At 31.2% G+C, this 18,851-nt stretch overlaps 1 long non-coding RNA gene across 1 annotated transcript; it reads right to left on the reverse strand.

Annotated features, from left to right (window-relative positions):
* Window positions 1-13,767: 13,767 nt before the first annotated feature.
* Window positions 13,768-17,115, reverse strand: LOC139510467 (uncharacterized). The gene is made up of 3 exons (XR_011661886.1): window positions 17,026-17,115; window positions 14,852-14,991; window positions 13,768-13,798 (listed from the first exon to the last, which is right to left on the reverse strand). It is a non-coding gene; the product is annotated as an uncharacterized lncRNA (long non-coding RNA).
* Between the last annotated feature and the right edge of the window lie 1,736 nt (window positions 17,116-18,851).

An 18,851-nucleotide genomic window follows, 5' to 3' on the forward strand; every position in this document is an offset into this window, starting at 1 on the left:
ACATTTTCAATAGTATTTTTATTATCATAATTTAGATACAATAGCCTCGAAGTATAAGCACCTTCAAGAACTAAAACGTATTGTTCCTAGAGATTTCCATGCATTCTATGATTACTTACGACATGCATAACACTGTCTGATATGTTTTATGTACATGTATAAAGAAGGATATTTTGTAGTCTGATGTTCTTTGACTTTCTCGCGTGTTAATTTCATAATAACAAAGAATACTAATTGACTTAGGAAAAGTCATTTTTTGTTTAAAAAATACATGGACATTTCCAATGTAATTTTTTATTATCATAATTTAGATACAATATCAAAGGATCGGTGTTGAAAAACTGTTTTGACAACAGATTTACTTTCTAATTCTTGTTTTTTATTGACAGTTTTATATTGTCTATTTTTTTTCTACTACAATTCTATATTCAGCATTAAGAATTGTGCATGTACGTTTGATTATGTTTGTATGTTTTTATTTACAGTTTAAAGAATAAACAGTAAGATTATGTGTTATTTATGTGTTTATTCAAACAATGCAAATTATAATTTGCATCACCCAAAGCAAAGGTCACCGCTGTTTTTTGTGGGGTTTGTGTTGCTCAGCTGTTAGTTTACTGTGGTGTGTTTTGTGGACTGCTGTTTGTTTTTCCATATTTTTTGCCAGGGTTTGTCAGTTTGGTTTACATATTTGAGCTTGGTTGTCTCTTTGGTAGCGTTCGTATCTCTTTTATTGTTGTCAGTAAAAAGCCATCCTTTTATATGAATAAAACATGACGCCTTTGAATCACTGATTTTCTTTTGAAATATAGTCCAGTTAATATTTCAAACATTATTAGGATTGATATTTTTCCCATATAAACGTCAAAATACCTTTTGTGTGTCAATGAATTATAAACTATCTTTAAATCTAAAGATTGTGTCCTCTATGTTGCTCTTTTTTATATTCAATATGAGTCTAAAATATCGTAGATTTTTTTGGTCCGAGGATGTATAAAGAAAAAAATATCGTATCTCAGCTGACAACCAATGAGATTGCAGCAGGGAAAAAAATTACATACATTATCAATACTTGATTTAATTTAAAATCACATTTCAAATTTAAGGTTTATATAATTAAAAAGATCGATCTGAGTCAGTTTTTACTGCCTGGTGTAAAATTATCAAAACCTTAGATACGAGGTTTTTGCATAACAGCGACGATATGTTACAGTAAATTGATATAATCAGCGATTATGTGTAATCCCTAATGTTTCAGGGCTAATGTAAAATCACTAAAACCATTAGGGATTATATATAATCCCCGAAAATAACCAGTTATTTTACATAATCACTGAACATTTAAATAATTATTCTACGAATTCCCTGAAATGATTATCAATAATACAAAGATCCTTTGTTTGATGAAAAATAAATAAGTATAGGCATCTTTTGTTTTCTTATTCCTTAAAATTTTGAGTGATCAGTTTTCATTCATGATTTACTAAGTAAATTTTATGTAATCAGTGCTTTTCATTTATATTTTATTCAACATTATTATCTCATTATTTCACCAACAAATAAGCATAGTACAGGCACATATATATGTTGCTTGGGTTGAAGAAAACGTGTGTTAAAAATGTTATGCAAATTGCAGGAAAAACAAAAAGCAAGATATGCATATCTCATACCAATTCCACGAGTGGGGAGATTCAATAAACATAATGGCAATTATGAAGACTACAAAGGATAATGCCTGACCATAAAGCATGGAATCCTGCACATATCTTATACAAGAAATTAGTTCGAGGTTGCTGAATTCCCTTTATTGATACCTTTAGAAGTTTGTGTTCCTCTTAGACGTACCATAGAATCTTTTTCGGACACGGTTTTTTAAAATGTTCAAATTGGGGTTAAAACAGGTGTGAATTAATATATATAGGCAGGGCAAATGTTTAATAGTCGATGCCATCTAATTTAGTTTGTGAAAATAAATAATTGATTTTGGAATAGTGTGCTTAACATTTGGTTTCCTTTATACGGAACAACTTTAACAATGATTGAACGATCGCGTAAAAATAGTTTTAATGACAATATCATTTTTTCATTTTATTTCATATTCTCAGCAAAAACAAATTGGTAAACAAATCCAAATAAAAAGAATAATCTGTATGCCATTTTATATTTTTGTTAATACTGACTACATCAACTTGCCCTTGAGGGCTCGCTTGATATTCTTGCTGATAGAATCAGTATCAAAAACACAAATTTCTATTATTCTATATATATTTAGGTCTTTCCACTTTTCTGTGGAAGACCTATTGTTTTTCTTCTGATTATTTTTTTTTTCTTCCGCCTAATTTTGTTCTTGCGATAAACATTTGTTTCGCAATATGTCGCTTAGATATTTGGTATATGATATCGAACAGTTTATGCGCTTTTGAAATTTCCCCTGCGTAAACGAATACTTTTCTTTGTAGGAGTTATCTCCCCAAACACTGTTTTCCTTGTTAGCGCAACTCCTTCGCAACCGTAAAATATTATTACAAATTTATTTTACAAAATTGCTCGTTATATCCTTCGCATGATTTGTCCTATTTTGACCGAAGCGATATGAACGCTCCATATGAGAGTTATTTCCCCTTATGCATTTGTTATAAGTGATATGCATTTCTATCTTGTAAACCATAAGTGCTAGAGACCTAGAATCTTTAGATTTAAGGTCCTTGGTCCAAAAAAATGAAAATTAGGTCAAGGTCAAAGGTCAAGGTCAAATTCTAAATTTTGATTTTGGCTTATTTTCACTCTTTTTCATTATTTTTATAAGATTTCGACAAATTATTTTTACTAAATTGTTAGTTGCGACATGTCGTAACTTAAAAATTTTGATTGGAAGGGTGCGTAGACAATAAATGGGAGTTTTTGCCCCTTTTATATTTAGAATTATGCGTAAAGGGATATTACTCATGAACCATACATAATACAGACCTATGGTCTTTTGATATGGAATCCTTGGTTTATGACCTTAAAATTGAGGTCAAGGTCATAGGTTAATTGGACGTTCTAGATTTTGACCTTTGCTTGAAATTCATATGTATACATCATTAAGCCATAGGAACTGACATTTTCAACTGAATTTTAATATTTTCATATCAAAATAGATACTTATTGGTGGAAAGACCCTCAATTGTTCTTTGAACAATTGGTTTTTAATTTATCATTGAATTACATTGTGTTTATCATTTTAATATTTTTGTGCCTATCATATCAATATTACCATTTTGATATAGTGTGCCTTACGTTTTAACATATTAAGGTTATTATTTTGTTTTATATATATAGGCTATTAATTTTATATACTAAGTTTAAGATTTTAATATATATTACAATATGTTATACATTTTAATATCATATCATTTATTCTGTATAATCCATGACGTTTTTGGAATTCTATGCAACCCTTCATACAAGTTAGAGGTTTAGATAGCTGTAAAACCAGGTGCAATCCTCCTTTTTCTACATGAGAAAATGCCTGTACCAAGTCATCAATATGACGGTTGTTATTCAACAGTTTTTTTTATTAATATTGCTTTTATTGAGTATTTAATTAAAATTGAGAAACATAATAGGGAATATGTGAAAGATACAAAATCCCGACAAAACTGCAGATGGCCCCTAAAAAAAGGTTTACTAGTCAAGTGAAAAAACACGTTATTCTAAACTCCAAAAATTATATGTACCAAAATTTAAATACATATAAGACTAACATACGCGAGCATTGTTAAACATGTTTTGTGATAACTCAACCGTTCCTGATACATTTAGCCAATATAGAATAACAAAACACACATTATAAAAAAATCAGTTTAAAAGAATTCAAAGTTCGATGTCAGAATAAGTAACAAAAGAAACTACGCATAATGACAATGATACGTAAATCAACTTAGGACTACAAGCAGTTATTGACATCCCAGCTCAAGACCTAAATTAAACTGATTGAAAAATTATGTCTTCATCATACAAAAATCAAGCAGAATCCCTCCCGTCAGGGTTTAGTATGATTCTATCAGAAAATATACGAGAAGAACATAATCCGTAGTATGCCAACAATTGTTTTATATACATGTGTTTATTTCCGATCCAAAGACCCTATAAGAGAATCAATATTTAAACCAACATATGTCATCCTTAATGACATGACAAGAGCATCGTACCTATATACCTTCTGAAAAAGTGTTTAAAGGTTTGGTTAGCTTTTTGAATTGAATCTGTTTAAGTGATGTTCATTTGATGTTCATTTGAAGTGGAACAGTACTTATATGTTTCGTCATTGTTCTATTGTAAAAATAACAGTGTATTCTTGTTTTTTATTTTTGATAATATGCTATTAGTGTATGCCTTTTGTGTGTTTCTGTAGTAGAGAATTGAAATGAAGTAGTGGATTCGTAAACGATAATCAACGACCGAATTCAGTCGCAAGTTGATTGTCATTTCCGAATTGATTACTTCTTATGAATTTTCTAGTTTAACCCATTTCTAGTAAAACGATTGTCTGTTATACGTTTTGACAATGAATCATAAAAATAATTTAGTATTTGTCTTTCTTATTCTTTATAGTTGGTAAATGTCTATACACACATGGTTCGCATCTATATTTGACATTTGACAAGTTAACATATAGTTTTACTAATTATGTCCGTTTGTTTTGTTAACATATTGTTGATAATATATCGGAATTTTATGCAACTGTCATACAAGTGAAAGTTTTAGCTAGCTATGAAACCAGGTTTAATCCACCATTTTCGACATAAGAATATGCTTGTTCCAAATCAGGAATATGACATTTGTTATACATTCGTACGATGTGTTTGAGCTTTTGTTTTTGCTTTTAGATTACGGACGTTCCGTTTTGAATTTTCCTCGGAGTTCAGTATAATAGTTATTTTACTTTATATACTTAGGGCAGTAAAAGCACAAACAAGCCATTCCTCGGAAAGTTCTGAATTTTAATTGTTGTCATGATTAATTTTATGAGCAATTTCATTTCTCTCTTTTACTTTTTGATAGAAAAGGTAAATAAAACGGTTTCAGTCGCAAAAATATTTCCCAAATTGCTAAAACTCTGCGGCATCCTGAATACATAGACAAATGAGGTCGATATTATTATATGTATAAGAAAGACAATTTCGGATACTATTGATAATTTATCTCAATAAATCTAGGTTATCGTGTCATTCACAAGTATAATAATTATAGTGTTATGTGAACAAACATGTTTGAGGCTATGTTCATGACTGTCTCAATGTCATACACATTTATCTATAACTTTATGCAGTATTCGTGACAAAGTATATATTGGTATTTAATTAATTGCTTGTTGCGTTTCTTTGTGTTTGTATCAGTAGATAGATAGAACGTTTAGAAAAACATGGTTTTTGAACATGAAACAGTAGACTTTAGTAAAAAGTCTCAATCTATGTTTGTATCTGACAGAAAATATTATTTTGAATCTACTGATATGTGATTGCTTTGATAAAATACCGAAAAATCACATTTTCTCAAACTGTTTTTCCGTTTGTCAAATCTAAATGCATTCTTAAGCGCAAGACATTTTCATGAATATTATTATCCTTTTTATATAACATGCAATTTTTTTAAAGTCTGATAAAGTTTTTTCGTAGGCAATACGTTTCAACTAGGGACTACACAGGCATCCAAAGGCGTCATTATGGAGTAAAGGGGGTTGCGTCAAAATGTGTCATTATGGAGGAAAGCAAAGATACCCTAATGACATGAATGATGATTGTGACCAAGTTTAGTTGAATATGGCTTATTACATCATGTACATTGTAGTAGTTTCAGAGAAGATTTTCGTAGAAAATAATAAAAAGACACCAAGTAAAAAGAAAAGGCAATTTGGCCCTTTTAACTAGTTTAGCTAAAAAGAACCAGTAAAGTAGAGTAAAGAGAGCTTCCAATGCAATTTTATATAAAATTGACCAATTAAAATAAATAGTTTGTCACTGCTAAAATGGTTAATTTTCAAACTAAAATTTTCCAATTAACCCAAGAATAAAAATTGTCACCTCTATGACCTCAACATTTACTTGTACATTGTACATGTAAGTCTGAAAACAAAAAAATATTTAAACAAAGGCATAACTTTCATGACATACCTCTCATCACACAATTGCAATGTTTCATTGGCCGCTGCTCCTTATTTGCACATGAATCAATACAGCACTTTTCAAATCCACTACTAGTCTATATATAAATATAGAAAGCATTGCCTCTAGTGACTTCTGTTTTGTTGATTATCTTCTCCTGCTTCTTTTAGTACATGTACTTTCATTAAAAATGCTAAAAGAAAAATGTTTAATTGCATAAACATGATAAAAGGAAGTTATGATACATGTTACTGGCAAAATTGCCTTACTTTGGCATTTCAAAATAAGACCAACAGATTTGCCCTAAAAAAAAATATGAATTTACAAAAAGCATTTCATTATTTTAATGTTCTTACGCATCATATCAAATCACTATGATCAATACGATAGTTTTATGAAAGAAAGTGGTTATATTGCATCTCTGATTTTGATATGATTAATAAATAAATTAATGCCAATCTTTGGGCAAAAAACATGATATTAATTAAGGAATTTGAAATTTGAAGTTATACAAAGATGTTAAATTTGGTCAATGAAAATCATACATTGACCTATGGATATTAGTTTTTTGTGTTATATGTACATATGTATAAGAAAATGTGGTATGAGTGCCAATGAGACAACTCTCCATCCAAGTAACAATTTATAAAAGTAAACCATTATAGGTCAAGGTGCGGCCTTCAACACAGAGCCTTGGCTCACACCAGACAGCAAGTATATATGTATGATAATGTATCACGATTTTATGCTGTATTCGTGTCAGTTCTGACTTTATTACACCTATAGATAATAAAATTGAGAATGGAAATGGGGAATATCTATACATTAAATGATTTTACTCTATCATGTCTATCAAACAATCTAGATCTAAAGCCCAAATTTTTAATTTCTTTAGAATTACAGCCACACGATTAATTATCTGCCTTTCCAAAATGAAAATGACATGAGAAAAATTGTATAATAACATAGCATCCCCCCTTTATAAAGTGACTTGTATATATTTATTTCCTACACCATACAAATTCTTTTGTGTCTTGCTTTCAATATTCAAGATTCAATATTTTATTTAAGTCTCACCACATACATTTTGTACAATTACATTCATTACACAATAAAATATTCATACAGGTACATAAAACATACATGTATAACAACAAACTTTAAATTCACATTGTATGTGCCAATCTTAAAAGATTTATGAGATAAAATTGAGAATGGAAATGGGGAATGTATCAAAGAGACAACAAGCCGACCAAAGAAAAAACAACAGCAGAAGGTCACCAACAGGTCTTCAATGTAACGAGAAATTCCCGCACCCGGAGGCGTCCTTCAGCTGGCCCCTAAACAAAGAGACTGTATAATCAATACTACTAAAAAACAATAAGATATTGTACATATTATATATAATATATATTTGCTTATGAATATCATTAAAATACAGCATAATCAATTATATAAAAAACCAATCCTTCTGAGTAAAATGCTATATAGCAGTTTCTGGCGACTTTCAAAAACTTTATCATTATTGAATAAAACGAGGGGTATTTGCGAAAAATACCAGTCTTGAGAATGTATTTCCCTCGCCTTATGGCTCATGAAATTAAACATTCTCTCGACTGGTATATAAAACTATTGATTTTAACATAAAAATCTAAAAGTTGATTAAATTATAAGTAATTTAATTTGTTTTATCGTTTTATTGTATATCACAGTTTTTCTTAGTGGTCAATGGTTTTCAGGGTGTTTGGTGGTGTTTTTGGTGTTGAAAAGACACACCCCTTTGGATTTCATGTTTTTATGCTCAGGATTTCGAAATCAGGACCACTCCAACCCTCCTCCCCCCTAGAAGACACATACTTTGTTTAAAAAAGACCCTGTTCTCACCAGAAGGTCATGAAAAAGCGATCCTGTTCTTACAAGCAGGACATGAAAAGGGACCCTGTTCTAACCAGCAGGGCATGAAACAGCAACCCTATTTTTTGGCACATTTGTACTATAAAAATTTAGTTAGTAACACCCTTTTCCCAGATACAAACATACCATTCATATGTCGGATAGTGTTGTATTATTATATTTTATGATATAAACTGAACATGCTCAATGAAACTAAAATTTGAAGTACATGAAGTATGGAAGATGTCTTTACAGAGTATGGACGATGAGTCCGAGATTACTCTGACGTGCAATGGCTGTTTTGCCAGACAAGCTGGGGCCGTCCTACGGCTGTTTTGCCGGCCCCAGCTTGTCTGGCAAAACAGACGTTGGACGTCAGAGTAATCTCGGACTAATGGACGATGTGCATGGTGTGGCGGTATATGGCCGACACGGAGATAATTTAATGCTTACATCTTTCTGCTTATCCATTTAAAAAATGTGAATGATAATTTTTTTTTTACCTTTCCTTTGTGCTTTCCAAGTCACTCATAAAAAAAAACACTTTCGTTGCGTTGACTTTCATTTCAATCGTTCCCCGGTTTCTTCCAGTTAATCTACAAGTTATCTATTTCCATTTATTTGTTCATCGGTTTGACCATCAGTTTGAACAACCAGAGTTGTTTATACCATATATCTCTGACTGTTTCCATTCTTGCAGTTAGTTTTAAAAATTGAAACTCCATCGCCAGCTCGTGAGCGTCCATGGTATTGCGTCATAGTATACAAAATGGTAACGGTGAGAATTCCGTGTTTTCGTACTCTCGTACATTTGTAGTTGTAGTTGTACGTATATGAGGGTCTAGAAACTGTTTCGGAAGGGGGAAATAAAAGAATGATGGACGAATTAAAGTGCAGAATAAAGAGAGAAAAAATAAAGAAAGGAAAGAGGAGAGTAAAAAAGCAAAAAATAGAATAAAGAACAATTGAGAATCATGGGGTTCAACTTCTAAATTGTAAAGACTGAATTTTGAGAAGTTATTGAAAGTAAGGGACAAATTATAAATGAAGAAACAGAGAAAATGTTAATGGTCTGAAAAAAGTAATTAAGATATAAAGGACCCCCATCCAGAACCTCATATTTATTTTTATTCAATTAGTTTGTTACATTTCTTTCTTTTTTTTTAAGCAAGTCACGTAGTAGTTTGATTAAGGATTTGTATAGTTAGACTTACTATACAAATCCTTGGTTTGATAAAGTTGTAATAATTAGTGAGAGTGTTTGTGGTTTGAGTTGGGCGAGTTGTATAGAAAAGAGAAATTGAGAAGGAAGTTTATTACTAAGAATTACAATTGTTCTAGTATCATGATTTGGCAGATTAGAGGGATATAATTTAGTGACTATTGTTTGTCATGATTTTAACATAATAAAATGCTTCTTAATTTCCACTAATTCTAATGAGCTTCATTGAACAAGACAGTAACTACCTCAAACAATTTGACACTGACTAAGGGAAGACCATATAACTTCAAAAGGGGGGTATGTTTTTTCAACAACAAAAATCTGACCCACAATTTGATGAAAAAAATATATTCTGGTCAAGCAGATGACAAAAATATTATTCTGAATGCAGATTTCCCACATACCTTATAAATAGTGTTAAATTTTGACAAAATAATTTGATTGATAGCGTCAAAAAACTAAATAAATTTGTTCACACTTTGTGCAAAAAAAACTTCTGATTCAGAAAAATAATCATACCTCCTCTTTTTGAAGTTTGATGCTTTCCCCCTTATTTTTCAAACATATGGGAAACGCATGGTTTCAAACACATGTTTACCACCTGTTACTCAAAACACATGGTAAACATATGGTGAAACGAATGTTTACCATACTTTTTCAAAAACACCTGGTAAACATGCGTTGCAATTTTTCCTGTGTAGTAGTTGGAAAACAGTAAAAACTGTTACATGTTGTGAATAAAAACATCATTTAACTTGCAGACTTTATTAAACATAAAAAGATTTCTGTTCTGACTCTGATATGAACCTAGGGTATAGCCCAATTTGACGTCTGATATCACTAATTGACACTTGGTTATTGAAATTGCTGTTACATGTATGTGTAAATAACACCTTTTGTGCACTCGCTTTCACATTGAATCTCCATAGAAGACCAAATGTTGAATTCAATATTATGAAATTTCTATTCGTTGATCAACACTATATATGTTGAACCTTGTAAATAAAGCTACTTCACAAACCACTCCTTGTTTTGGCAAACATTTAATATTGAAAGATATTATCTTTTTGTGTAACATACTGCTTCCCACATTCGATCTTAATGCTTCATCTCGTAGGGACACAATTAAAAAATGTAACTTGTATAGATATACATGAAAAGCGGCCAAATGAATACCTATGGAATACCCGAATAGGACATAATTAAACTGTTAGTTTAAACTCTTCAATGGAGGACCGAAAATGTCACATATATAAAGAAAATACAGGAGACGAATTTCACTGTCTTTTTATTGTTGCCATCTAATAGTTCCTGTTTATGTAAATTACATTGTTGTTTGTATTTTGTTGCACTTACCTCAGTTTAAGTTTGTAACCTGATTTTTTTTTTCTCAATTCTTATATGACTTTTGAACAGCGATATACTACTGTTGCCTTTATTTGTATGTAAATCTCCTCAGACGAATATATTTTAGATAAAAACATATCCTTAGTTATTATACATAGCATCAAATCAAGCAGAAATCATCTGTTATGTTATCTTACTGCAATGCTTATTTATAAAGCAGGTGTAATCTTTTATCAAGCTAAATAACTTCTTGATTTGTATCAGTTGTTATTTGATTTTGTTTGTAGATGTTACAATTGTGTTGTATATCATGTGTACAACATTGTTTATTTATCACAAGCCCAGTAGTCAGCACTTTTTGTTCTGACATAATTTGTCTATGATATGGTTATATTCATTAATTTACTGTTTACAAATTTTTGAATTTTTTTAATTACTAAGGCTTTTCTACCTCAAGCATAGATCACCGTAGCTGTATTTGGCAAAACTTTTAGGAATTTTGGTTCTGAAGGCTCTTCAACTTCGTACTTTATTAGGCCTTTTTAACTTTTTTGGATTCGAGCGTCACTGATGAGTCTTTTGGAGACGAAACGCGCGTCTGTCGTATATACTAAATTTAGTCCTGGTATCTATGATGAGTTTATTGACACATCTATTTGTTTTTGAACGTTGCCTTATGATGAAATCTTGATATCTTAAATCTTAACAAAAACAAGGTTTGATCCACCATTTTCATTCAGCATAAGAAATGCCTGCACCAAGTCAGGAATATGAGGCTGGTGTCTATTCTTTTGATGCGTCTAATTTTAACATCAATTTTGAACTGTTCGGTCTTTTTGTCATTTTACTTTTTAGAAGTTCAAGGCATATATGTTTTAGTCGATTTTAGTCTCTGATGCATGATTTTTTATTATTTATTGGTTTTGGCTTTTAACTAGCTGTCAGTAACTGCGAGTACTCTCAAATCGTATTTTCTTGTTAATTCGACCTGTTGATACTGTTTATAATGCTTTTTTTGTTATTTTTCATTTATATGGATCTTTTCTGTACACCAGCTTTCATTATTTGTAATATCTTCAATTTTTCACTTATTCTTACAACATTTGTATAAACTTCAAGATTATAAAAAAACCGTTTTTTTTCTAAAGTGAACATTGATTGGTTTAATATTTCTCCGTCATGTCCTGTGTTTGAATTTGTTTGTTAGCTTTTTGGTCATGAATGTTTGTCTAAAATATTTAATTAACTGTGCATTTGTATTCAGATATCGCAGATCCAATTTATTCGTTCATTGTTTAATCATACGTTTTTTGATTGAGTTAAGTCTGCCAATTGATATTTTATCGTATGTTTTTCTTTGTTGTGATGTTATGCTATTGTTTCAGAAAAAGGGAGAAGGTTTGGATTCATTAAAACGTTTAATCCCGCTGCAAATGTTTGCACCTGTCCTAAGTCAGGAATCTGATGTACAGTAGTTGTCGTTTGTTTATGTAATATATACGTGTTTCTCGTTTCTCGTTTTGTTTATATAGATTAGACCGTTGGTTTTCCCGTTTGAATGGTTTTACACTAGTAATTTTGGGGCCCTTGATAGCTTGTTGTTCGGTGTGAGCCAAGGCTCTGTGTTGAAGGCCGTACTGTAACCTATAATGGTTTACTTTTTAAATTGTTATTTGTATGGAGAGTTGTCTCATTGGCACTCACACCACATCTTCCTATATCTATATAAATGTTGTAAATATGCCGCACATCCCTTTGTTTTTACCTTAGAAAACAAGTAGTGCATATAAGCATTTCATTCTATGATATAATTGTTTAAAATTACATAGTAAAATGGTACTGTTCTCACGTAGTAGGGGTTTCTATGAGAAATTACTTTTTCTATATCTACTGAAGTGTAACCTAAAGCGAATTTATTGTTGCATTAAAAACTTCGAAGTTTTAAGAAATGATTCCTTATCTGTTCAACATTATTTTGGCGTACTTGGCAACATTCATTATAGCATTTGGTGCTCAAACACCATCTGCACGGAATTAACTTCTCAGTCGTGAAAACACAGTATGTGTTACATACTATTATATAAAGTTTCAATTTAATCTTTGATTCGAATAAGTAACTTTGATGTCCTATCAAAATACAAAGTGAGTTTACATCTAATGCAAAGAATGCAACTGTAACAGTTTTGAAAGTGCTTTTTAAAACGCAAATTAAGTGCACTATATATTTTTTGCTGTATTAGATCAAACATATGGAATGTGCTCAGTGTATTTTCGACTTTTTTTGTTATTACAGCTTTTGATTGAGTTCAACCATTTAAGTGGATATTACATATGTGTTTTTTTATGTTGTAATGTTCAATATTGCTTCAGGTGTTAGGGACGGTTGCAGGCATTAAACATTCAAACCCGTTGCATATGTCTGTACCTGTCCTAAATCTGGCCCCTGATGTTCAGGGGTTGTCGTTTGTTGGTGTGGTTCATAACATCTTCTCGTTTTTGATATAGATATAGACCATTGGATTTCATGTTTGAATGGTTTTAAACTAGTCATGTTTGGGGCCCTGTATAGCTTGCTGTTATGTGTGAGCCAACGCTCCGTGTTGAAGACCGGACGATAATGATTTACTTTTTACAATTGTGACTTGGATGGAGAGTTTTCTCATGCAACAGCACATCTTCTTAAATCTATATATATATATATATATATATATATATATTAATTCTATTTAAGGAATGCACACTGAATAACGCGCGTAGCAGGTTATTTAACAGTGTGCACCACATTTTTTATGTTATTTCGAATAGATCTAAAAAATATTACAGTCATTTCTTATAATTTAATTCTAAATTTGTTTTAAACCGTAGAAAACCATGAAAAAACGTTGATGACGTCACGGTCATATGACTAAATAATGTATATGGGCTCACAACAAAATAAAGTCAGCCGATCAAAAGACGCGTTACATCCAAAATTAAATTATATGTTGACATTCAAGATGTTTACAATCTTTCTTACAGAAATATATGTTAAATAGTTATAATCAATAGATGTTTTGAATTTTTCTGAAAAAAGACAAAATAAATATAAATTAATCATTTAATATTTCATATTAAAAATAAGATTACATACCATATTTTCATGGCAGAATGACTGAATGTCGTCATCGCCCATTTTGATAAGGCAATAGTCCTTAAAATAAGGAATAGGCTGTTAAATAATTTGTGACTATAAAGGCAACAAATCAGAAATATTTTGAGATCGATGCATTCATCATTGCCCTGTATGAATATTTCTTGAACACAATATATCGCCATACACAGTTTTTATCGATTCATAACGAAAAAGAATCGGTAAGAGAGACGTTATTGCTTAACAAACGTTATTGTAACTGATTATTCTGCATGGATGAAGATTTATACATTTTGATAATTAGTTTTAGTAATGCGGTTCAATAAACTATTGCACTTTTCTTACATAAACAAAAACACTTTTCTTAAATAAACATATTTTTTCCGATAGGACATAATTGTTACATTATTTGCAATTACCAACGAGTTTAAGGTGACGTAATAAACGTTAGACATTATTCGTGTATATAGTGCTGGTTTATAGTTGTATTATCAGTAGTTAGTATTAAACATCCAGAAGGGGATAACTGAATGCATATAACATTGCAAAAATTGTCAAAAGCGGAGATTTTGTAGAAAGTCTATTTCAATTTTCCTAACTTGATGTAAACCACAGAAAAACTTTCAACATTGGATCAAATATTTATGATTTGCTTTCGTATTAAGTTTTTCCCAGATCTTGCATTTGTAGATACTGTTATAGAAAAAATAAATCCGGAAAATTGAAAAATTAAGAAGAATCAAAAGTTAGATGTCGTAGTGAGACCGACAAAATCATGACAAAAAAACCCAATAACTAAGAACGACAAAACCAAACAAAATACACAAAAATCTTTAAAATAATTCAATTTTCATAGCATTTTCAATTTGGGCACGGAGCCAGTTATAAACATTCTTCGTAGCATATTTTGAACGTTTCATTTCCAAAGTGAACCATCAGCGTTAAAAAAATCGGTACATAAAAGACTAAGGGATTGTAACTTTTTTCTGTTAAATTATAGACATAAGTAAAATGTGTTCGTATCCGTCAATGGGCATATTTCTAATTGAGAATAAAGTTGTATTTTTTTCAAATTGAAATCCGAAGTGATAATTAGTTATAAATATTACTTACAGTCCCGTGACACTCATGCTTGAGACAACTATACGTCATCTTATAACGTTTTTGGTATTGTATGAGTGGGTCTGTGTTTTGTTTAGGCCATTCTAAGTGATGTAAGAAGAATGGAGTTGACAATCCAGTATTATAACAAACTATAAAATAAAGAAGAAAATTGGTTGAGTGCAGTGAACAGATATCTATAATTAAAAGAATGCTTTAAAAACTTATCGAAGATACCTTGCCTATGCTACAGCATGCAATATACGCTTTTCATCTGAATGTAACTCATCATGGCACTAGAACTGTTGAACAATAGTAAAATCACAAAAATACTGAACTCCTAGGAAAATTCGAAACGGAAAGTCCCTTATCAAATGTCAAAATCAAAAGCTTAAACACATCAAACAAATGGATAACAACAGTCATACTCCTAACTTGGTACAGGCATTTTCGGACGTAGAAAATGTTGGATTAAACCTGGTAGAATTGCTTTTGAAACTAAACTAAAGTTTCAAAGATGTGGTTAAATTGAATTTATATGTATGTACTTCATTTTCCCCTCTTGATAACATAGTTCCTAAACAAAGATGCGGAATATACTAAGAGAACAATAAAAACGTCTAAGTCTTACAAAACTGTTTACAGATAATATTAGTTACATAGTGTGCTAGTGACCTAATACGGTATATATGGGGTCAGTAAATTCCATATGGGGTGAGAGCTTGAACACTTTATTGAAATGGTCAAAAATTTCAGTACCCAGAACCTATTCCTCAAGACCATTGTATATTATTTGTTAGTTAATACGGAATATTCATGAACAGATGTTGGTACCTTCAGATGAACTTTTTTTTTAGAAAAAAGACATTCTTTGACATATTCCTGGCTGGTTCATAAAATTTCGTGTCAGCCACTTGTGACTTTGTAAAAAGCCTGAGTAGCAGCTGCAAGCTATTGAATATCGAATATGCAGGTGAAATTGGTATATTGCAACTAAGAGGAACATTGATAATTTCAAGATTAAAATCGTCTCGTTTGCCGTAGATTCTGGCACCGAGATGTCAAATTCGGAGTATAAGTTCAATGACGCGGGGGAGGCCGTTTCTGGATTTTGGTTACTTTTAAGTTCTGTGGATAAATTAATGGAACTAAATCAGAAAAGTTTGGATTTTTAATTGGAAAATGGATAAGATATTCATTTCCCAATGTATTTGGTATGCAAGATCTTATAGCTACTACTCAGACTCAGACTGTCAAAAAATTGGTACCGTTTATGTCATACCTACAACTGGGCGGATACCTCTACCACAGGACTGATTGCACTTGTTTTTTTCAACAGCTAAGTAACTAATACTTCAGTACTGACATGAAAATACGAATGTGCTTTAAAGTTTATAAAATCAAAGAATTTATCCCCATTTATGCAAAGCTCTGATTCTTTCTCCGAAACCTGTTTTCTGTGGTTGATAAGTATTTCTATATTGTTTTTCATTCTAGTTATCATATGTTTAACATGAGTAATTATGAGGTCTACTTAAGCTTGCTGTTCGGTCCGAGCCAATAATCCGTGTCGAAGGCCGAACTTTGACGTATAATTATTTACCTTATACACAGTGTGATTTTGGATGAAGAGTTGTCTCATTAGCACTCGTATCACATCTTCTTATTTCTACTAACATAAAAGAAAACATAACCAAACCCAATAAACTCGATGTTTTCATTAAAGACATCTGCATTTAGGTTCATCAAGAGGAATTAAAAGTATGACTATGTTTACACTACAAAAGATTCTATGAGTGTAGACAAACTGATGAATCAAGGAAACCTTAAAAGGCATGCCAGGACTTAAAAGTTTAATTAGATACGATCCACTAAGTTATAAAGTTTAAATCACCTATTGTTTGCAGGTTTTTTTTATTGTCTATCTACTGACCATTTAAATCAATATAACTCACAACATTCATTATATAAGGTTATGTGCTCAAAGTTCTCTATCAAATTAGTTATTTTGTCACCTTCTGAAATCCAGCAATGCTCCTTAACTTTTGAAGGTGTACATGATGTTTGTCTCTAATCCGAGTAAATTTTTACGGCCATATTTGTTAAAGGTCAGGATCAACCTTAAGCACATTATATAAACATATATATATATATATATATATATCTAAATTATAAATATAACTAACCAACACATACTACAAGGATATTATTTACATCCATGCTGGACACAACAGACAACTGTGCACTTAACAACGCTTTTGTCAGATTAGAACAATCTTCTTACCATAATAAGATAGTGGTATTAGTTCTCAACTAAAATTCCAAAAGTAATTCATGCAAGCCATAGATTTATTTGAAATTTTACATGACATGGGATATTATAATCGATGATTATTCCAATCTTAAGCGAATATAACGGCACGGCCATGTAAAAACATATATCAAATCTAGGGCTAGCATGAATTATTTCAGTTATAATAGGACAAATACGGTAATAATATAAAATAAGAAAACTGATGCAAAGGTAAGGTTGTTCTGTGTGTGGGTGTTCAATTTTACACCGTGTTAGATAAAAGCTACACATTTCAAATAAATCTAAAGCTTTTATATATGACTTATCTCTTAAAGGGGCATTTCTGTGTAATTAGTGTTCACCGAATTGACTAAAATTCTCATATTTGCTTTGTAACATACTAAAACGTATATCAAAATTATGAAAAATCTAAAAAAAGAAACAATTTAAACGTCATGGGCTCAATAGGTTTCATGTGTATTTCCGTCTAGACGCTATCCAACTAAGTATCAATTGACCTCCAACAGACTGCCGACGGTAATATTAGAGATAACACTTAAATATAGATATGAAATAACGAACTTGTGTTATGTATTTTTATAGGTCTGTTTATTATCATGTGATTGGTTGGAAATATTTGTTAATCGTTTTTACCTGGAGAAGAAAGTTGTTTTGTTGATCCAATCAGTCAATCAAAGAGGAACGAAAAATACCAAAGGGACAGTCAAACTCATGAATCAAATGCTTTACTTTTTTTCACTTTCAATATTGCAATTTTCATTAACCATGTATAATCTATGAGTAATACATCTCTAACTTATGGGTTAAAATGAAAGTCGCGTGTATAAGGATGCATTAATGCTGGTTTTTGTTCATCCTTTTTTCACCATAATGGATGCTAAAAGCGAATTATTATTTCACTATTTCAATGATGGAAATCCAAAACAGACATAATCTCTATATATGTCTCGTAAATTATGGCCCTTTTAATAACAACCTGAAAAAAAAACAGTTAAAACTTTAGTAATCTTAACCCAAAAAGTTTGTTTTCGTTGCCTTCATGTTCACTGAATAGAATATACAATGTATCCACAGTTGCCATGTTGTAACAAAGTAAGAGTAGACTTGTCGACTTATTAAAATCCATGAATGTGCGCTTGATGCAATAAAATCGAAAATGAAACAACATCAAACTTAAAACTCCTATTTAGCTCACCTGGCCAAGAGGGCCAGTTGAGCTTTCCTCACCACTTCGCGTCTGTCGGCCGTCGTCCATCATCCGTCAACTTTTACTCCTCAAAAACTGCTAAGCCAAATTTAACCAAACTTATAAGCCACAATAATCATTGGGTATGAAGTTTAAAAAATGTGTCCGATGACCGGCCAACCAACATGGCATAAAATGGAACATAGGGTCAACATGTTCATTTTGGCTTATATCTCTGAAACCAAGGCATTTAGAGCAAATTTGACTGATTATAGTTGTTTATCAGGACAAGATATATCTACCCTGACTTTTTCAGACAAACTGGATAACCCGTTGTTAGGTTGTTGCCCCTGAATTGGTAATTTCAGAGAATTTCAGTTTTTGGTTATTATCTTGAATATTATCATAGATCGAGATGAACTGAAAACAGCAATAGTGTCAAGCATAAAAAGATCTAAACATAAGTCAACATGACCAAAATGATCAATTGACCCCTTAAGGAGTTATTGTCC

This window comes from Mytilus edulis, chromosome 2, assembly GCF_963676685.1.
Source record: "Mytilus edulis chromosome 2, xbMytEdul2.2, whole genome shotgun sequence".
In the NCBI taxonomy this organism is placed as follows: Eukaryota; Metazoa; Mollusca; class Bivalvia; order Mytilida; family Mytilidae; genus Mytilus; species Mytilus edulis.